The sequence below is a fragment of the Oreochromis niloticus genome, linkage group LG3 (genome assembly GCF_001858045.2).
Source record: "Oreochromis niloticus isolate F11D_XX linkage group LG3, O_niloticus_UMD_NMBU, whole genome shotgun sequence".
NCBI lineage: Eukaryota > Metazoa > Chordata > Actinopteri > Cichliformes > Cichlidae > Oreochromis > Oreochromis niloticus.
Genome location: NC_031967.2, coordinates 25,539,921 through 25,563,146, shown reverse-complemented (window position 1 = coordinate 25,563,146; position 23,226 = coordinate 25,539,921). Strand labels below are relative to the sequence as shown.

The following is a 23,226-nucleotide window of genomic DNA, read 5'->3' as shown; positions in this document are numbered from 1 at the left end:
ATAAAACTGAAAAAAGGAAGTGGCTAGTCAGTAATTAATGTCTGCAGCAACGTGATGACAGATGAGAGTGGAGTTTTTAAAACTTGGTATCTTGAGTTCTGCCTATGATCTATCTCTGCTATCAGCTGTCAGAGCTCAGTCATGTTCTTTGGAAGGCCGTATGTTACGGCCCGGCTCGAAATGACCGTAACCAGAGCGGGATGTCACGCGACTTCCCACGCCCAAACAGACACAGCCACAGCATTGGACTTTTAACAATAATTTATTCACACTAATGGCACAATGGGGGAGTGTATACTTTCGGGGTGAGCCAAGGCCAACACAACAAACAAACTCAACCTAGGCTTCAGTTCCCATCTGACGTGTTCACCGAAAAGAAAACAAAGAAATAACACAGACTGACCTCCCTGGTCTAAAAACACAGGAGAAAAGAAGGCATCCCAAAATAATCGGCAGCTCACCCCTACTTACTCCGCACCACACACACATGCCCGACTTTTTAACTAAGGGACTATGGCTGCGGCCGCTCCGTCTGGACCAGAGGCAAGTGCATGGGAAGTCTGCCACACATTCCCCAGCGCAGCTCTTCAGTCACCCTTTTGTAGTTCACGTCCACCGCAGGAACCAGTCACATCAGGCCGTTCATTAGGTCCACCAATCACAGCCGAGCCCCTGCACAGGTGAATTTACATACACACATCAAGAAACAGACAAACCAACAGCACACGTAACACCGTACAAATTCAGCTCAAACTGTTCTTCCTCTTTTAGTTTAGTAGGCCAGAGAAAAAATGATAAAGTCACTGTGTTTTTTACTGAGGAGATACACAATACACAATTACTTTAAGTTGCACTTGCATTTATTTTCACAGACATAATAACTCTGTAATAGGCCTGTACCAAATAAACACATTCATTTATAAAATTCCTCAGCCAACAATTATGTTCAGTGGAATAACTGGTAGCAAAGTTTCAGTCCGTGGTGGTTGGATGTGGTTTGTGGTTGAGCTGCAGGGAAGGGGTGGTGCAGTGGGTTCAGGGGGAATGCCAGAGGAGGCTGACCAGCACAACTGCTAGGCATCAAATAATATTCTATCCTGTTTTGCACAGTAGCAGGACCGGAACTGATATGTGTGTGATTTCTGGAAGGAAACTGTCTGAGACTGTATGTGTGTGTGTACATTGGGAGATGTGCTACAAACAGACTGATTATAATCACAAGCCAAAGAAAGCTTATTCACCACAACAGTAATTCATCACTCACTATAGCAGCTTATTTAAACTCAGAACTTTCTACTAACCACACATCAGAGCCAGGCTGATGTGTGAGCTACGGCTGATAAAAGACAGAGTACATGCTTACTGTATTGCTGTGATGGTTTCTAGAGCATGTATGACTTTTGTTGCCATGGAAACCCTGGCAACCCTGGCTCATTGGCTGAAACAAGAGAGAGAGAGTGACAGAGGTGATAACTAAGTAAGAATAGATTAATGACAATATAAATAAAGAAAATATGTTTGTCAGCAGGTCAGTAGTGTAAAGCATGCATGTATGTGTGGCAGAGTGTAAAGATAGCAAAATAACTCAAGAAATCATGCTGCAGCTAAGTAAGGATGTGGATGCCAAAGTCAGGACAGAGAGAAGCCTTCATAGCCAAGCTCACTGGGTCCAGGTGAAGCTCATGCAGGTAGTTAGCCTGCTGCACAGTACAAACAACATAAATCCAAGACTGAGGGCACAATACGCCAAGGGGTCATCACACTTCTAAGGCATGTGCTGAATTTAAGTGAATAAGGAGATTCAGTTTTACAGACTCATCTGCAGAAAAAAAGGGAATGCAGCATGGAATGTAAATTTTAAAAAAAAGAGAGAATTGTGATTTGAAAATCTTATAAATTCATAACTTAATCTAGTTTTGTAATTTTTTTAATCTTTGTATTATGGTACTATGTTCTGTATTATAGATATATTGATAGTCTTTAGTTTATAGTCTATAGTTTATAATGATAGTTTGTTTTTGGGGTTTTTTTTTGTTTTTTATCTACAAAACGCAGAAGCATTCCAGAATAATTTTTGTCCGCTTGAGATTGTGAAGACTGTGAATATATGATCATAAAAATACATAATGTCTAAACATTCAGAGAGACTATAGAAACTGCATACAAGGACAAGGCTGAAATCTGGCATGAAAATCACAGTATGATTGTATTAACAGGAAATTTTCCAGGTTAAAAGTAGAGACACTTCATATAAGATAGACTCAGTTTGCATTTCACTGTGGTGTTGTTTTTTGTCCTTTTCAAACACAAATTCAAAATGATACTTCACTGACTTAAATGCTGTTCTTGCTGGCAGAATGATCGCTGAGCTATCTGACACAACCTGCAATCCAGCTGCCAGTGAGTAGGGGAGGGATGGAAACATACAGATTTTCTAAATACTGATTTTTGCTGTTGGTGATGTTTATAGTATATTATTTGTTGTTTATATACTGCCTATACAAGTTTCAATAGCTATTCAGCAGGATGGCTTTGACGTATAAAGGTTTGAAAAAAACCATGGGGAAAATATTGAAAAGACCAGATTTATTTTTATTTTTTTAAACAGACTCATACAGGCTGTGTTTCAGTGTGAGAAATTTTCAGTTTCACACATTTTTTGTTGCTTTTTTCCCACCTTCCATGTCTCAGCACCACAATGACCACAATTATTTTTCATTGCTTTTCACACAGTGTCTTGCATACTTAAATGTAACAGTGATAATTATCAAAGTGATTTTTCCACTGTGCTTTTTGTCTGAACTCCTTGTTTACTCTGCTGTGTGCTGATACAATGAAAAAAGACATCTCATAAACGGAAGGCTTTTGGCTGAAACCACATAGTTAGTTTCCCCATTTTGGGGAAATCATGAGGCTTTTCAGTTGATAAAAATAAGCCAGAGGCAAAATAGAAAGTAACCAATAAAAGTCTTTTACAACCAAAAGAGTAGCAAATAAGAACATTTATTTTATTCACAATATATAAAATGACTCTAAAAAGAGCTAAAAGATAAATCCTTCTCAAATAGAATAACAAAAGACGATAAAACTAAGAAAGGACAAACAATACAACTAAAGTAAAATGGCCAGAGCAAACCTGAAGTCCAGCAGTATCCAGTTTTCATGGCAACAAAAGTCATGGCAAACAACTCTGACTTTAAGTTGCGCTATATTAAAAAAATAAATATATGATCACATATTTCAAACTTTTTTTTTTTTGCAGCTGTTGGAACAGGATACATTCAAAGTTTTATACAAAACCTTTAACAATGAATATTTCTTTTTAAAAAGTGTATTTTAAAAATATATAATCTTCATAAAAATGAGAGCATAGATATCAGAGGAGCAAGAGTGGCTTCATAAAAAGCTTCTTCTTGGCTTTGCTGCTACAGCCCTCCTCACTGACCTGTAAGACAAGCACAAAAAGACAAAGTGATTTCCAACATGTAAAGATATTATGAGCTGAAGACATTTAATAATGTGAAGAATAAATCAGCCTGCATGGCAGCAGAATTACTGAGAGAGCTTCCTGATGTGACTTCAGAATAAACTGCTGCATCAGCTGCAGGACTTGATTTTCCTGTGAATGAAGAGAAGATCATTGAAAACAATAATATCATTAACCAGGAGGAAACTGGATGTCTCCACTAATGCAAAGATAGAGTTTGATAGATTTTATTAATCAGCTGCTTGTCAGGAATACCTAAATATAAATATTAAAATAAACGTTTACATTGTAAGAGCAGATAAACATGTTGAACAATATTCAGTGGAGATGATGGCAGACTTTGCTCACCTTTGTTTTTCTTGGCTTTTTCTTTTTTGGGCTGTTTGACCTCAGCATACATCAGACTGTCCTCTAAAAGAGACGTCAGAGCTCAGGACACATTTGTTCAGCACAGATATGATACAAACATGTTGGACACATATGGACTTTAAACTTTTTACAACTACAGTGAAATAAATCTAAGTGAAAACCATTTGTTGCCTGTGACACTTCAGCTTTGCATGTGTGTGTTTTGTGATTGAGGTCTGGGTCAGAATCTGTGGATGCTGTGATTCAGTAAAGCTGAAACACTGATTAGTAAGTGAATAACTAAACTCCATGTTGACCTATAATTACCTGCAATATAATGATGTGATGACACATTCAAGTACAAACACTGAATGAGACTGTTGTGACTGTACCTGCAGCTCCCGTCTTCACCTCAGAGTAAATAACACACTCCTCTGGTTTGTGATGCTTCCCTGTTAAGATGATCAGATTAATTCACAAAAGAAAATAATTAATACAATTTTTTCCCCCACACAATGTGTGCTTTGCATACTCCTCTTTTCAAAATCTTTAAGCTTAATGAGAGAATATGTGACATCTTGGGTTTCATCTGCATCTGCAATAAAAAAAGAAAAGAAAAAGAAAAAGTTAAATGTTTGTAAACATATCACAAGATAGTCTTCTTAAATCAAACATCTTTTTCATATCTAGCTGTTGCATGCTTTTCAAACTGAATACTGGAGTTCACCAATTTCACTGTATTCAACTTGTATGATTACATAAAGATAACAGTAGTATTAGTATATGTGTGAATAATTAAAGTCTATGTAGTAAATAAACTCTCTCATACAGGATGAAAAGAAGAGGCTCTTACACTTGGACTGTCTGCAGCGATACAACAAGAGCAGGAGAATAATAATGAGAGAGACTCCACAAACCAGTCCAACCATCAACCACACAGGAGATGAAGAGCTGTCAGCTCCTGACACAGTGACTGCAACAAAAAACAGAAATTAATTAATAAATTATAATCTTATAAATAAATACATTCATAAAATAGAGCCAAGTGACTTTGAGAATTAAATCTAATGTTCCTTTTCAGTCATTAAACTCATTTACAAAAATCCCTCACACGCTTTGATCCTGCTCACCTTTAACTGACATCCAGCTCTGTGCTGACTCTCTTCCTGAGTACTGACACTTGTAGAAACCTTCATCAGACTTTGACACTGCAGAGATCTTCAGCTCCCCTCGGGTATCATTTTGAATAAGTTTGTCATTGTGATAGAAAAACACATTGGAAAGTATTTTTTGTGTTCTCAAACTGCAGCTCAGACTAACAGAAGCTCCCTCAGTCACAGGATGAACAGGACTCACCAGGATAGAACCATTACCATCATCTGTGACACAATCACACACAATTGTTTCAGTCACATCAGCTGGTGCACACTTTTAGAAAAAGCTGACAAACAATAACAAGAACAGATTGTACAAATGTTTTTCATCATGAAGATCTGATCTTGTGTAGTTAAAAATTGCTGTATGTGTTTTATGTTTCCCACATAATGACTTCCCATACAGCAAAGCTGGGACAAATGTTCATGTGACGTCTAAATCATTCAAATCCAAGAAGTAAATGTATAATAACATACTCTGTACAGTGATGTTGACTGCACTGCTGAACTCTCCTGATCCAGACTCACACCAGTACACTGCAGTATCTGACTCTGATGTGTTGATGTTACATGTGGATCCAGTCATTCTCCTACAGTCAGAGTACAGTCGGCCGTCCTCAGAGAACTTCCTCACTCTCCACTCAGTGAAGTTTCCCTCACAGGTCAGTGAGACAGAGTCAGAGGTGAAGTGTTGCACTCTGTCAGGACTCACTGTGAGAGACGCTGCTGAATGAACATCTGGAAACAACATGCAGTGAAGAGACAAAGCTCACACATGTTGGGATTCAAAATATCAAATTAGTATTAGAAAAAAAAAACAATTAATGAGCTGAATCTTAGTGGTTTACAGTGATGACAACTTATTAGAGAGAAACAAACTGACCTGCAGACCAGACAAACTTTGGTTGACTGTGATCAGTGTGATACTCTGGGTCTCCTCTTCCAGCTCTGCACACATATCCTGCTGTGTGTGTCTGTCCATGAATGATGTAGGAGTCCTGTGCAGTCCCACTGCCATCAGGTAGCAGCTCATAACTGGAGGATTTCTCTGATAGATCAGGAACAGCTTTATACCAGTAGAAGCTCCATCCTGCAGACGGATGTTCAACCTCACAGTTCAGAGTTACTGAGGCTCCAGGACTCAGCCATGATAGAGACACAGTGAGGACAGATCCTGTTGGAAAGTAATGAATAATATTTTGTCAGGCTCACTGTCCATTTTTTCTCAATGCTTTTCTGAGTGTTTTTTTCCCCATGTGTTTTCCTTTTTTATGTTCTGTAAATCTTTGATATTAATGTGGGTTTTATGTTTCATATTTGTATTCTTCTGAAAATTAATATATTTTACTTGACTAGAGAGCACTTTTTGTCAGTTCCTGTGCTTACACTTGTTTTTTCTTGTTGGCTACAAACAATTTAACCACAACCACAATTAACAGATGATATGATCTTAAAACAGAGACACCTAAAGGGTAATGGCTGACCTCACTTATAATTTGTATGTTTGCATTTTGTTTTTATATCTAATCTTTTTTCTGAAACCCTTAAGAAGCAGCAAGTCTGTAGTTGTCATGGTCCTGAGTCTGAGGACTCAGTGTTTTGTGTTTCTTTATATTATTCTTTGTTCTCGTTTATTCTGTTTTGCCTTTTGTTTAGGTTTGCTATGTGTTAGTGTTTTTGTTTCATGCCTGGCTGTGTTCCCTCTGTCTGTCCATGGTGTCACTGTTTCTGCTCATGAGTCTGCCTGTCAAGTTCAGTGTCCTGTCGGGTTCTCTGTGTCTGTTTGTTTCCTGTTTTATTCTGAAAGTTCATGTCTCATGTCAGTGTGTTCAGTTTTACCTCTCCCCTGTCTCGTTAGCCTAATTTCTCCCAGCTGTGTCTCCCTCCTGTTGCCCATTCCCTGATTACTCCCCTGTGTATTTAAGCCCTGTGTTTTCCTGTGCTCTCTGTTGTGTCATCTGTGTTACTCCGTGTCAGTCTTCACTACTCTGTGTAACCCGGTGTTCATTCTGCTTCTCTCTGCCATCCTTCTCTGTGCATTTTGCCCCGCCTCCTGTGAGTGTTTGGTTTCTGGTTAGTTCTTTAGTTTTCCCTAGTTTAGGTTTGTTAACTCCCCGCTCTGCTCTTCCTGTTTTTGTCACTTTGTCACTTCTGTAAATAAACACTCACTCGCACCCCAGCCAGTGCCTGCATTTTGGATCCTTTTCTCAATACACCACACGACTGCTCCTCAGCCGTGACAGTAGTTGAGAGAATAAAAATTAAAAGTGTCAGAAATGGGTTATACTATTTCGTTTTGACACACTGACCTTGCTTTGTGTCAATAGGGCCCTGAGAAAGCAGCACACTTGACTGCTTTTTTATCCTTATGTGCATGTACATGTGTTAATAAAATAGTAGTCTAACATCCACAAGTCTGGATAGTAGTAGTTTACAAGCCTTATAAACTTAAACTTAACAGTTACTATTTGATGGAAACACGGTGCTTATTGAACAAGAAACACAAAACTCAGATGTTAATCTGATTTTATTTTTATACTAGTAATAATCACCTATCACATAAAGACTCACAAAACTTCTAACAGGCAGCTGGTTTTTTAGAATACAGTTGAATAAATATGAAAAACTGATTATTTCATTACTTCTGGAGAAGGTTTCAGTATCGACTAACAGCATCAACATGTTGTAGTAAAAAATCCTCTTTTTCCTCCTTAAACATATTTTTAATTTTAGGTTTAATTCAAAGTTAACAGTTAAAACAAATGCAATACATATAATTATCTAGATATAAACTAAGTAAATTATGTCTAGTGTTTAACCTCTGAGAGATGACAGCGATGCCATCATAAGCTCAGATAACTTTAGAGCACTTTTGCAAAAAACCTTTATGTTGACAAATTGAGGATATATTTAAAGATTGCATCACTCCATTCTAAAAAAAATATTAAAAGTGAACTAGGTGGCAAACAAATAGGGCATGTTAAAACATTAAGTATAGGAGACACAAGACCAAACAGCCTGTGTGTAGCCCTACTTGGTATTGAAAAATGCCACCAGGTCAAAGCAATGGTTTTAACTAGATCAGGGTTAACTCCGCCCCCTGACTTTGATGGACTCGACATTTTACATGACTGTTCATGTTCAACAATTTCCAATAAGAGCTTTATTACAATGCCAAAGAGGTTACGGTGAGATATAATTTTGTTTTGCCTTCATAGTAATCCTCAGTCATCAATCTATTTAACATTGTTGGTGAATACAAACTCACCAATTTTGTTAATCTGAACTTCTTGGCTGTCCTCTGTGTAGTAAACTGGGTTTCCTCTTCCTCCTCTGCACCTGTAGAGTCCTTCCTGTGAGACACTGATTTGTCCATTTGATGGGGAGACAACATCCACTGTGGTATTATCTCTGTACCAGTAATATTTCCATCCAGATGATGATGATGGGTTCACAGAGCAGGTCAGGGTCACACTGCCCCCTACTGGTATGATTAAACTTTGTGCTGTCAGTGTGGCTCTGGGTTTAGTTGCTGTTGAGGTTACAGGAAAAAGTACATCAGTACATCACAAAATACAAATGTTGCACAAACAAATTGCTTTTAGATATTTTGTGTCCTGTGTTGGATTTTTCAAACGTGTTAAAAGAAGGTCTTTTCCAGTCTGAATCTGTCATCCTTATCCATTTTAGATTCATACTGCTGTACAAATGCAGTCTGATGCAGACCCAGTTTTCTGTTCCACTACAGAGCCTATAACACCTTCAGACAGCTCTGGATCAGTGTCACAGTTATCTGGGTTGGAACACTGAGATTGATATAGATGATTTTCAGTGAAAACATGTTCAGATTCTGAATAAATGTAAAAGCACTTAATAAGTACACAAAATGGCAAAAACTAATATTGAATTCTGATTTTCACGCTTTTAAAAACACAAACTATTGCAGATTAACTGGCTCCACTCTGAGGTTTAATTTTGTGAATGAGGAAATGAAACCCAGTGTCAGTCAGCTGGTTCAACTGGAGCAGAAGAGGATGAGTCAGGGAGAAACTCTGAGTTTGTTAAAGAAAACCTGTCAGAAGCAGACTGACGTCACATAGCCTGTTACCATGGTAACTTGGTAACTTAACTCAGAGTTAGGGTAAGTTAACTCTCTTTCTGGAACAGAAACCCAGGGTCTCTCTTATCAGACAGACTCACAGTTTACAGAGAATGTTCTTAGCACCGATCACATAATGATCCATTTCAGTTTAACAGAAATATAAAAATTCAAAATTACCGGTTTGAGTAATGGTGACTTCATTGCTCTCTTCTGTGTAGAAAACTGGATCTCCTCTCCCTCCTCTGCAGTGGTACAGACCTCCTTGTGAGACACTAATAACTCTGTTTGCTTCACCTTCTCTTATGAGCTGGATTTCAGAGGAGACTGAATCACTTCTGAACCAATAAATATTCCAGCCAGCAGAGCCCTCCACAGAGCAGCTCAATGTCACACTGCCCCCTGTTGGTATGATTGTTGTTCCTGCTGTCAGTGTGGCTCTGGGTTTATGTGCTGTTGTGAAAAAGAAGACAAGAAAATGTGCATATTGAGCCATTAAAAAATGTAAATAAAAAAATTAAGACATAGATTTACATTGTGTTTTAATGTTCTGCATTTCAGGTTGTAGATCTCTAAATAAGATCAGCAGAACAGTAAATTAGAAAGAGAAAGTAGAAAAAAAATTAACTTTATTATTCAGATGAGTATTTGAACAGAACAATTCATGCTATTGTTCACTGAGAACTTACCTAATACAGTTATAGACACAGTATTACTGTTCCTTGTGTCATGTGAGCTCTTTTTGCGACCAGAGCACTGATATTCACCGCTGTCACCCTTAGAGCTAATTTCTAATGTATAGTCTTTGTGTGTGTTGTAGGGGCTAAATTCTCGACCATCCTTGTTGATTTTGTATTCCCAGTCAGTGTCTTCACCTTCATTCATGTCACATTTGAAGGTAACAAACTCTTCAATAACAAAACTGGACCAGTTGGGTTCAAGAGTTAGCACAGCATCTGTCAGTGTGGCTCTGGGTTTACTTGCTGTTGAAGTTATAGGAAAAGAGAAATATCAGATTGTCACGTGCTTCAGGAAGAACTTTGTTATAGAAATAATAATAATAATAACTATAAATTGTATTTAAAAGCGCCTTTCAAACACCCAACGACACTTTACAGTGAATATGCAGAGTTGAACAGATAGATTTTGAGTTGAGATTTTAATTGGGGGAGAGAACCTATGTTTCTTATATCTGCAGGTAGAGATTCCCACAGCCCGGGAGCAGATCTGTTGAAAGCTCTGCTTTCCATGGTGCTGAGGTGGAAAAAAGGCACAACAAGTTTGATAGAAGAAGAAGATTGAAGTGAGCGGGCAGAAGAGGTGGTGCTTAACAGGTTAGAAAGTTAGGGAGGAGCGAGGTTATGATGGGCCTTGGAGGTGAGCAGAAGAATCTTGTTTACTATTCGGATTTTCACAGGGAGCCAGTGAAGTTCGTGACGAACAGGGGTGATGGTAGGAGGGGGTTCTGGTAATAATGCGGGCAGTGGAGTTTTGAACCAGTTGAAGCTTATGGAGGGATTTTGGGGGGAGACCATGCAAGAGAGTATTACAATAGTCAATGCGGGAGGTAATGAGGCTGTGGACAAGAATGGACATAGACTGGGTAGAAAGAGAAGGACATAATCGGTTAATGTTGCGTAGATGGAACTAGGCAGAACGAGTGAGATTATTGATGTGAGATTTATAGGATAATAAACTGTCTAGGATGACAGCAAGGCTCTTAACCTGAGGTGAAGGGAAAATGTGGAGTCATCAATAGTGAGTGAGAAATGATTTGCCTTCAACAGATTGGGTTTAATGTGCCAATAAGAAGGATTTCAGTTTTATGCTCATTGACCTTGAGGAAATTAGAGCTGAACTAGGATTTTTATTTGGATAAGCATTCTGTAAGGGAAGAAGGTGGGAGGGAGGAATCAGGTCCGCAGGAGAGATATAAATGGGTGTTATCAGCAAAACAGTGAAAGTGAAGATCTAATTTACCAAGAGGGATGATGTATATTATGAAGAGAAGAGGGCCTAAGACTGAACCTTGGGATACACCAGAAGTGACTTGAAATAGATGCGAGTGGAAAGATTTAAGTTGGATAAACTGTAAGCGGTCAAGGAGATGTGATTGGAACAGGGCTAGGGGTGTGTCAGAGATGCCAAGAGAGGAAAGTCTGTTTAGAAGGATGGAGTGGGAGATAGTGTCGAAGGCTGAGCTCAGATCCAAAAGGACAAGAATGTTGAGAAGACCAGAGTCAGATCTGAGTATTCTGAGAAAAGATCACACTTTATTCACTCAGTCATTTAGCTTCTAGCACCAAATAGAAAATATTTACTTGCATGTGACACATTAGACTGTCTTCATACAAAAACTACAGATTCCCTCTGATTTATTCTTCATCTATTCAAAGACAAATGTTACACAATCAAATTACTTTTACATGTTTTGTGTCCTCTCTACATTTTCCATTAATAACACTCAAAGGTAACATTACACTGAATGGTGTCTGTTATTCCTGTGGGGGCTGCATCATATTTACACAGAGCCTACTCTCCCACATCAGAGTTTATTAATGTCCTTCTTTATCTTTGTCATTTGGGGTGGCTGTAGCTCAGGTGGCAGAGCAGGTCAGCTACTAACCATAAGGTTGGTGGTTCGATCCCAGGCTGCTCCTGTCTGCATGCCAAATATCCTTGGGCAAGATACTAACCCCAAGTTGCTCTCTGTTGCGTTCATCGGAGTATGAATGGTAGATACTTAGCACTTAGGAGTTCAGAAAAAAGTGCTTGTGTGAATGGGTGAATGAATTAGTTGTATAAAGCGCTTTGAGTGCTCAGAAAGAGTAGAAAAGCACTTTATAAGAACCAGTCCATTTGGAAATGACAATAAAATACCAAAACAGTATTTCACACACAGTTTGAAAACAGGGAGACTCAGAACACTGTAGGTACTGTTTCTGTTATTGGTAGAGCACTGTGACCATCAGTGTTACTGTTTTATCCAGCAGGTGTACTACAAGCTGACATTGGTGGATTAGAAAGCAATGTTGATCTTAAAGTCAGTTTTCTGTGTCATCAAATTAGTTAGACTTTCTATTATTCTAGGGTCTTTACCTTACTGACTGTTAACTGAACTGAGTTGAATTAAGTGGTCTATGAATAGACAAAGAATAAATCAGAGGGAATCTGTAGCGTAGTTTTGTATGAAGACACTCGTGTCAGTCTAATGTGCTAGAAGCACCAAACAAATCACTGAGTGAATGTGTAAAGTGTGATAATTTCTATAACAAAATTCTTCTTACAGCAAATGTTCACATAAAAATATTCAGTTACAAATCCACATAGAAGCATATAAACTTTGTTGCTTGTATTTATTTATCTCTGTGTTATGTGTTTTATTTATTTCCCCACAACTAAAGAAAATACCGAAACAACACTGCACAGAAAAGTTAAATATGTAATATTTATGAGCCTGTTCAAAAGGGAATTTCATTGGTTCTGGACGTTTAAAGTGTTCCAACATTTTAACATAACAAAAATTTGGATTTAATGTTATTTGTTATCTGTGTGTGTGTGTGTGTGTGTGTATTGTCTTTTTTCCTGACAATTTTGGCAATTGTATCAGATTTTAGTATTTTAAAATGTTATTTAAACTCTATAAAAATGTGTTAAGAAATCATTTAGATTGGTACAGGAGGTGTGAATCTGGAAAGCAATATCATGCGTATTCTAAAAATACAAAGCAAAGAAAAATAAATTTCTCACCATCAGCATTTATGTAGAAGAGTGTACTGAGCACTAAAATAAAGATTGAAACATCATCAGAATCAAACTGTCAGAAAATCAAACGAGACGAGAAATGAAAGCAATGAAAGCAACCGTGTATCGAACATAATGCTCCAGACTAAACTGAGCAAAGGCACCAGCAACATTTTGCTTTAAGCATCATAAAAATTAAACAGTTTTAACCAGTTATAGACTATAATGCTCACAGATTAGAAGCTTTTTTTTATTAATTAGTGCCATTCAAACGAAGCTAGAAATGTACTTACACAATAATAAGCCCATCATCCAGTGCAAAGTGTATCCCATCTTCACATCCAGCCACTCGGATCCTCGCCAATCTCAATCTGACTGTTTACTTAATATAAATAATATTTATTATAAATAAAAAATGCAGAACGATTAGAAGCTGCATTTAATACAGATAAGAGCGGAGCTCTCAGCTTCTTCTTCTGACTGCTGCCTCTCTGCGCTTCCCTTTTTTATACAAACCTCACACAGCTTGTGTAGCTTTGACCACAGCAGCTGTGTGACGTGTTTGCATTTCCTGTCTATTGTAAGCATAAACATTTGTTTCTTGTGTTGTTATATTTCTCTATTTTTGTGTTGTCAGCTGACATATTTCTCCAGGTCATAATTTTTCTCAGTATTCTTCTTTAGAAACTCTTATGTGATTTTTAAAGTGTCCTCTGTATCATGCTGCAGGTCTTGGACACTGGGAGTCATCAGTTAGTATTGTGGTAGATCCACAGGCAGTTATGCTGCCATGTATAAATGTCATCTCGCCGATAGCTCCTTGTCATCACACATGTGTACCTCCAGTTCTTTGCACTCACAATGATTCCTGCTCTGGACGCCATCTGTACAAATGTATCTGGGTCTGATCTGATCTCCGAATATCCAACAAGCTTCTTTCTTTTTATCTTCAGATTGTAATGTTACTATATTTTTTTCTATGTTGTTGTTTTGGGTTTAATTTGTCTGACCTGATACTTTTTTTCCTAACACTGATAGATAGTCTGAAGTTTTCTCTCTCTGTTTCAGAGCTGGATTGACCTCATATTTACATTGTCCTTGGCTTCATTTTATGAGTATGGCTTATTATTGATATATCACCTGATTTGCTGTTAGTCGTTCACAAATGCTTCTTCTTTTTTCATCTTTCTGAAATGTGTCAATCAAGTATTTCAGTCATTTGGAATAACAATAACAATAGCACCTTTGCTAGACTGAGTTTCTACTTTGGAGCCTGTATTTTCAGTCAAGTATGTAAATATGTATGCTTATATTGTTTCTGACTGTGAGCTCAGGTATTATCATGCAGTACTGTAGTGAGCAAAGCTCCCTTAACCTCAGCATAGATCTGTATATCTTGTCATGTTGCGCTTGAGTTCCTGTTTTAAATTTGTTTGTCAGCCCAAACGCAGGAAATAACAATTTGTGTGGTTGAACTGAAACAACAGACTTGCATATTTCACAAACTGAAGGCAACATTTAAAGTCATAGTTCAATTTCTAATTTCTAATTTAACTTATTGAAGGAACATTTGGCATTAAGACATAAAATTTGAAGACAACCTGAACATGACTGAATGTAAAAGCATGGGAAAATTAAAAACAGTTTGAAAATAAAAACTGGAACACTTAATAATGGTGCCCTACATGTTGCCAAAGATGATGATGTTACTTTATAATGATTTAGTTTACAAAGGCTTTCAATTACATCCTTTTTCTATTCTCAACTAAAACAAACAAACAAACAAAAAACAGTCCAAAAAACGTTACAATTGTAGGCAGATGTTTACACACTTTTATATACATCGGCTTGACTGTGATGGTAATTTTGTCCTTTTAATGGTTTATGTGAACTGTTCTTATTCCAGGGTGAAATTGTACAGCATACATCTTTTGTGACTTTAAAAAACAGGAATTTGGGGCTCATCTTTGAATTCCTGATTAGAGACAATCCAAGATTCAAATATTTGCATCACAGTGGTAAACATGGCTCTGTCCCAGCTTTGTGAGAAATTTTGCTGCCCTAAAATTCGAAATGAGCCAATATTTTTTCTCTTAAAAATGGTACATTTAATATGCTTTCTACATTTTATTTTGAACATATGGATTCATGAGATTTGCAAATTACAGCATTATCTTTTTTTTATTTCTATTTTAAACAGTGTGCTGACATTTTAAGAACTGTTTGTATTTTGATGCTAACAGGAATGTGACACAACATGAATGTGAAAGCAGTTTTATGTTTACATAAAAGCAGTTCAATCAGTCATCAGTATTGTTTAAAATAATTGTGAAAAGAATTTTGACCATAATCATGCAACCCTAATAAATGAGAAGACAATTCATATAACGTGTTTTTAATAAAACTACTTGCATGAGGGAATGGTTGGTTAGAGCTGTTTCATGTGTGCAGCAGTCGAGCTCTCTCTGATAACAGCTATCGCTCTAAAGCAAGTTATCTGATTTTTTTTTTCCTAGTGAAGAGATGGTACAGATAAGATTGTAGGTATGTGGCAACTTACAGTTATACCACACAAAAATATTAGCACATGAGTTTATTTGGGTGATATCTTGAGTGTAATTCTTACCATCTTATCATGGTTTCAAAACTCATGAATCTGAAAGGACAATAATGTGCAACAAGGGTCTATTTTCATGTTCATAAATTGGTTTGATTTCATTAGTTCAATTAATAAATTTTTAATAATAATGTAAACAATGAGAACAAAGCATAAAGAAATATTTTTTTTGATTATTGCTAGAATAGTATACCTATACCTTTATTTTTTTTAACACAACAAATTCTGATTTAGTTTAGATATTAGTTTTGATTAAATTATTTATGTTTTTTACAGTTTTATTTCCTAATCATACTACTCAATCTCTGTGTGGGACCTTTGTCTAAACTCAAATAAAAAACTAGTCTTTGTGGTTTCAGAGCTGCAGCATCATTGTCCTGCTTAAAAGTAGTTTAAAAGTAGAGACACTTCTTGTCAGCCAGGCTCAGTTTACATTTCACAGTCAGTTGTTTCTGTCCTTTTTAAATATAAATTCAGAAAAATCATTACTATTATTCAAGTACAGGCAAATCATATACAAATGTGCACAAAGAGCAAAGTCAAATATCCGCTCTGCTCTTGGCTTGCGTTCCTTGTTAACTCTCTGCTGTGTGCTGATAACATAAAGCATGACATCTGCTGAACGGAAGACTTTTGACTTAAACCACAAGCTGCATTTCCTCTTTCCTTGGTGGCCCGCCCAGAAATCTTTCAGTAGATAAAAACCAGCCTGTGACAAAAAAACAAAACAAAACAAAACAAGCAAATAAACATGTAAGTTCTACATGTAAGACTTAAAGGCTACTCAGGCAAATATACAGTGGCTTGCAAAAGTATTCGGCCCCCTTGAACTTTTCCACATTTTGTCACATTACAGCCACAAACATGAATCAATTTTATTGGAATTCCAGGTGAAAGACCAATACAAAGTGGTGTACACGTGAGAAGTGGAACGAAAATCATACATGATTCCAAACATTTATTACAAATAAATAACTGCAAAGTGGGGTGTGCGTAATTATTCAGCCCCCTGAGTCAATACTTTGTAGAACCACCTTTTGCTGCAATTACAGCTGCCAGTCTTTTAGGGTTTGTCTCTACCAGCTTTGCACATCTACAGACTGAACTTTTTGCCCATTCTTCTTTGCAAAACAGTTCCAGCTCAGTCAGATTAGATGGACAGCGTTTGTGAACAGCAGTTTTCAGATCTTGCCACAGATTCTCGATTGGATTTAGATCTGGACTTTGACTGGGCCATTCTAACACATGGATATGTTTTGTTTTAAACCATTCCATTGTTGCCCTGGCTTTATGTTTAGGGTCGTTGTCCTGCTGGAAGGTGAACCTCCGCCCCAGTCTCAAGTCTTTTGCAGACTCCAAGAGGTTTTCTTCCAAGATTGCCCTGTATTTGGCTCCATCCATCTTCCCATCAACTCTGACCAGCTTCCCTGTCCCTGCTGAAGAGAAGCACCCCCAGAGCATGATGCTGCCACCACCATATTTGACAGTGGGGATGGTGTGTTCAGAGTGATGTGCAGTGTTAGTTTTCTGCCACACATAGCGTTTTGCATTTTGGCCAAAAAGTTCCATTTTGGTCTCATCTGACCAGAGCACCTTCTTCCACATGTTTGCTGTGTCCCCCACATGGCTTGTGGCAAACTGCAAACGGGACTTCTTATGGTTTTCTGTTAACAATGGCTTTCTTCTTGCCACTCTTCCATAAGCCTAAGCCTGCTTTAAATTTCTCAATAACTTTATCCCTGACCTGTCTGGTGTGTTCTTTGGACTTCATGGTGTTGTTGCTCCCAGTATTCTCTTAGACAACCTCTGAGGCCGTCACAGGGCAGCTGTATTTGTACTGACATTAGATTACACACAGGTGCACTCGATTTAGTCATTAACACTCATCAGCCAATGTCTATGGGCAACTGACTGCACTCAGACCAAAGTGCAAAGATTTTCGTTCCACTTCTCACGTGTACACCACTTTGTGTTGGTCTTTCACCTGGAATTCCAATAAAATTGATTCATGTTTGTGGCTGTAATGTGACAAAATGTGGAAAAGTTCAAGAGGGCCGAATACTTTTGCAAGCCACTGTAGAATTTTTTTTTATTCCTTCTTGGAATTTATTAGATTTTTTTTTGTTTGTTTGAAAAGTGTTTTCAAAATCTTACATCTGTCAGAAATTGTATGATGTTCTCAATTTTCAAAGAAGTTTATTCAAAGACATCAACATATGTCAAAAACAATCTGCTGGGCTTCATTCAAGAGCTTTAACGTTACCAAATCTTCTACTGAGGTTTTTGTTGAGTGTGTGAGTTGATATCAACAGCAAATTTCTCCATCATTCAAAATATGACCTCACATTTTAAAAACCCTGATCTTGTTCCAGATTTGTCTTTAACTCTTTCAAGTTTGAATCATGAAATTAATTGCCACAAAATTCTTCTTGATTTTAAATGGAACATTTATTGAACCTTCTGATATTTTTTTAAAACTTAAACATTATTTGTATTTAAGTTTTGTTTATTTATTTATTTATTTTTGCAATTTATTGCTTAAAAGAGCATTACGCCATTTATTGCGTTTAGTGTTTACTGGATTTATATCTTGATTAGTTGGTGAAAGGATAACAAATCAGAATAAAAATTAGAATTATAATCATCATTATCTGGTGGCTGATCATGAAGGAGAGAGGAGTAAACCTGAGATTCGCTTTGGATCACTCTTTTGTGTCTAGCAGAGCTTTGATTAATGTGCAGAGCAGGGCCGTGCAGAGACGTTTATAGGGGCGGGTGCTCAAAGCTAAAAAGGGGCACATTGAACCAGGCTGAATAACAACAACAACACACATTCATCAAGAATCTAATATGGGATCGCATCATACTATATCACTGTTGTGAGGCAAAGCAAACGTAGCCTATGTTTTACCCGATGGGTACAATATTGCTGTTGAGGGGTTGCTGCTGCTCCTACTGCTGATAGTGCTGGAGGGCAGGGCTGTGTTGATCTGAGACTGTAGACATTAAAAAGTCCATAGGAGAGATGGTAGCTGATTAAACAAGTGTCATGAGATAATAACAAAATGCAAAGATTGGTGACAGCGCTTGGAACCATAAGGCAACAAAAAACTGAGAAATAAACTAGGCTCTGCCTCTGAATCACTCTTTGCTTCTCTTCCTCCTTCCATCCCCACATCTCATCTATCACTCTCCACTTGCTGTCCATCTGAGAACAAGGCACAACTTGCTATTGCAATAAACTATTATTTAATTATCCACACTTAACAACTCTTACACTTAATCTATAATAAAATGATGACAGAAAAATGTTATAGAAGCAAAACATTTCAGTTGTGCTTATTATTATTTTTATACTGGAATACCTCTCCAACAACTGGTACATGTGTTAATGTTACCTGTGCTCTTTGTAATCCAGCTGCTGAGGGATCCACTGCCTTTAGTAGCCTCACACAGCTCCTACTGTTTCCTCCTCATGTCCTTACCAGCCATGTCTGGACAATGTTATATCATGAGTAATAATTTAAAAAATCCATATACATAAAACACACACATGCACACACAGTGACATTTTAGACCTTCTTCAGAATACTGTATATACTGTGGGCACAAGTTTGCATCATGGTGCTGATCCAGAATCCTTCCCTTATTATTTATTACTAGAGCTACAATAATAAAGCAATGAGGGAAAAAAAGTAATAAATATGAAATAATGTATTTATGATGATTCCATTTATTTTACTATCCACTCTGTGCAGGCAGAAAGCTTATTACATTTTTAAACTGTAGAGATAAAATAATTTTGCTGCTGTAAAATCAGCATTTTGTCTTATTTAAAATATAAATCTAATATAATCTGTTTCTTAATGTATGTTCTTTAAAATACAGCGTGTTTTTTTAAATATTATAATTATAATAATCCATTATTATGTGGACATGCATATTAGATCGTTTTAAGTGAAATGTAAGCCCTCCAGAAAGGCAGAAACTTACTTTAAAACTAAATATGTTCCCTAAAACGGTGACAGAGCTACAGACCCATGACAGCCTTACCCAGTGAGCCAGCAGCTATGACCAGCACTACTTGTGCAGTTAATAAAAGGACAGGTAAAGTTTGTCACGCTGTTGCACACACAGCACGCTCATTTGTTTCAGTTCGTCAGTTGCCACAAGACAGCTTACCAACGTGTACGTAATAAGCTAATACTCCTGTGTGCTGTAGACTACAGTGTGCGCTGTACACCTACTTACTGGTTTTGTCGCATCAGTCTGTGTGTCTGAGTTAATTTGTGTTTCTCCTACAGCTCCGGACCGCAAAAAATGCGCGTGCACTTTGTGAGCTCATTCCCGGCTCGTAACCAGCGCGTTCTGCCGTCAAGGGCAATCATTGGTTAATGGTGATCATGTGACTGATGCAAGCCAGATCCTTTTATTTAGCAAAAATGTGATTAATAGTTAAATATTATTGTTGAGGGGCACAGACAGGACTCCACACGCACACACACATTTAAAAAAAAAAAATTAAAAATTTTAAAAAAAATTGCCTCAACAAAAGGGCACTTTGGGCACCCATCAGGAAAGGGGCGGGTGCTCAAGCCCTTCCGCCCCCCCCTCTGCACGTGCCTGGTGCAGAGACTGAGTGAGACCAAAACGTGAAGGAAATACTGTCGGTTTAATAAAGAACATGTAAAGTGTGGTTTAATGTTCAAAAGGAGGGATGAGTGCCGCTGTACCAATGTGCTAAACAATGGATCAGTAAAAATAAAAAGGTTAATTTTATTCCATTTTTTTGTGCTCTGTTTATTAAACATGTTATGAAACACGATCAAGTCTCATCCTCTCACTCTGTGTAGCAACACAGCAGCATAAAAATAATAAATAATACAATTCTCCAAATGACTGATAAATGGTACAAGAAATAAACAGTTTGAAGCACAGTGTTGATCAGCCAGGCCACAAAGCTAACCTCAGGCTTTGTGTTGTGGATCTCGATGTCATCCTGCACCTGCAGATGGCGGACCTGAAACTCTCCTGCTGTACATATCTGAACGTGAAATCTTATGTGCTGTTTAACTTTGTTTGGCCTGCCAACACCTATTTGTATCTTTACCGTCCACCACCACCCATCTCTGAGTTTGCATGCTAATTTTGACTCAGATGATGTCATAGCGTTTGTCACTGCTGTCTGTTGTGTTGCTGCTGCAGGTTTCCCATGGATGCATGTGGTTTTGTGTTGTCAAAACAGCAACACACCACTGAATGTCAATAGTTTGAGAGTGTCTAATCTAGGGCCTCCATCCTCAAATCAATTTATTTTGTATGCAGTTATTAAAATTCTGCCTTTAGACTGTGTAATTAATCATATCTGATCAGAAGATATAGCCATACAGCCAAAACATAGCTGGTTACATGCAGACTTAGAGGATGAACTGTACTGTGCAAGCCTTTACAGTATATTTATCCACATACTATCGAATCCACAGCACACATGGCACAGTTTTAAGAACACTGGGCATAATCTGAAAATATCTGAAAAACATAATAGGATATGGTTTTATTTTACACTTCTGAACAAGAAACAAGCTGATATGTTTGCGGTGTACAGCTGAGTGTAGCTTGTAGCTGCTGAGTTGAGTTTAAAAGGAAGGAAGCCCAGAAAGGGTGTAGTAAAAAGAAAACAAACTCTGAAGAAGAGCTTCTGCCTCCTGCTAACCATTCTTGGCATTACACCAGTGACAAAAAAAAAATATCTCCATATTGCCTGTATGTATGTGTTCAGCCCCCTCTCAACAAAAATTGTTGTGCAAAAGCTTGTTTACAAACTGCACAGTGATGTTGGTGCTCACACAGTACAATCATAACCATTCTGTAAGGATTCAGTGCTCCTCTGTGAAAATAATACTTCCTCCTCCTTCACTTAATAGACTTATCACAACATGCCATGATGTAAATAATACATTCTGAAGTCAAAGTCTTTATCATTTATTATCAGAGGTGTGGGAAATATTTAACACCCAGCCAAGCAGATGAATTTATTATTCCTTAGCAGCAAGCACCCAGTGATGTCACATTCTGTACTGACACAAGATGGCGCAAAACATGTTCTCAAAAACTTTAAGCACCTATTACTTAAACCCAGCTCCACAGATGGTGTTGAATCTAAGTCAGTTATTGAGAGCAGGGCTCTATGGTTTAAATGGTGTAGCCTTTATGCATGTAATGTTAAATGTCCAGTTTAAAGCAGAATGTATTAAAGTCTGACCACAAAAAAGGCATGTACATGTTGTAACCTGTATTTGTTTGTAATGTGTCATATTTTCTTAATTGTTTGAGATAAGATTTTTTTCCCCTCACAAATCTTTACAGGGGACAGGGACAGCACTCTACCACCCTCTATTGTTGATGGTGGTAGAGCCATTGAAGTGGCCCTGTTAAAATCTCAATATTCTGACTTTGAGTCACCAGAGGAACTGAAATAAGGATACTAAATAAACATTCTGAAGCCCAAAGCTACATAAATGTTAGTCAATCCCCATGCGAATCTATCTAGTCCTCAGACACATTCTACAGACATAATGTATCAGAAACAGTAGTACTGAGATAATAATAACAATGATGACAATGATAATCACGTCATCTCCTTAACCACAAATCCTGATCATACAATAAAACACAGTAGAAGTGCAGAATAAAATAACTATTGCAATTCATCATAGCCTGCTACAGTTTCACACAATACATATTTTGCATCTTTTTACAAACATATGTTTTTTCACTGATCACAGAGTTTCTAACTCTAACTTATGAAGGATTGTAAGTGTTTTGTTGGCCTGAGTTTCTACTTTAGACTCGGTACTTTAAGTAAATTGTTTTTTTTATTATTATTAATTAGGTTTTTCTTTTCATTATTTATTAGAGGAATTAAGTTAAAATGTTTCCTTCAGGCTACATAAAAACATGCATATCTATTTTACTGTTAGCTCAAATGTGTTTAAAATATGCAATAATGAAATGGCTCCTTTGACCTCTACATAGATCTGTTAATGTTCTCATTTTGTGGTGGAATTTTTTGTTTGACCCCAAACACAGGAAATGACTCATTGTGTGGTTGAACTGAAACTAAATACTTTGTTTGTAGAGCTACTTAAATATACACTCAAGGACCATATGTGTCATCAACAGCTTTTTCACCACATCAATAGTGCCCAAAATCATCAGTGCTGAACCAGAACAACATTTTTTGATATATTCTTTATAGATTTTAAATATATTTTAGAAACTACAAAAAAAAGAAAGAAAAAAGAATATATATATATCTGCTATTTTTCGTAAATTCCTTGGGTAAAATCTTGGTGTCACCTTTTACTACTGTTGTAGTAATGGGATAATATTCAAATGAAAGCAAATCAATAAATCAGATACTGCTTCATTGTATAAAACACTTTAAGAGTGAACTGGACCAAAGCTGGCCTATAAGTGGCCGGCAGAGCGACAGTCTGTCTTCCCCTATAATCAGGGGAAGCCCAGACAGCACGACACTGACTTTCTATCCGTTTTCACACAGTGTCGTGCATACTTAAATGTGCCAGTGAAAATGATTACTATTATTTCAATACAGGCAGATCATATGAGTATTTGTCAAACACAAACACAACAAAGTCAAATTCTTCTCACTGTACTCTTGTCGTCATTACTTGTTAACTCTCTGCTGTGAGCTGATAACAGAAAACAAGACATCTGCTACACAGAAGACTTCAGGCTGAAACCACAGGCTGCA

General features: G+C 37.3%; 1 protein-coding gene and 1 non-coding gene across 2 annotated transcripts in view; both read right to left on the bottom strand.

Annotated features, from left to right (window-relative positions):
* The window catches only part of LOC109194483 (titin), a 722,900-nt gene that overhangs the window by 363,631 nt on the left and 336,043 nt on the right, over nt 1–23,226 (bottom strand). The gene's annotated exons all lie outside the window — the stretch shown is intronic.
* Nucleotides 3,435–4,221, bottom strand: LOC100705193 (uncharacterized). Its single transcript, XR_003219147.1, has 3 exons — nt 3,836–4,221; nt 3,557–3,619; nt 3,435–3,445 (listed from the first exon to the last, which is right to left on the bottom strand). It is a non-coding gene; the product is annotated as an uncharacterized LOC100705193 (transcript).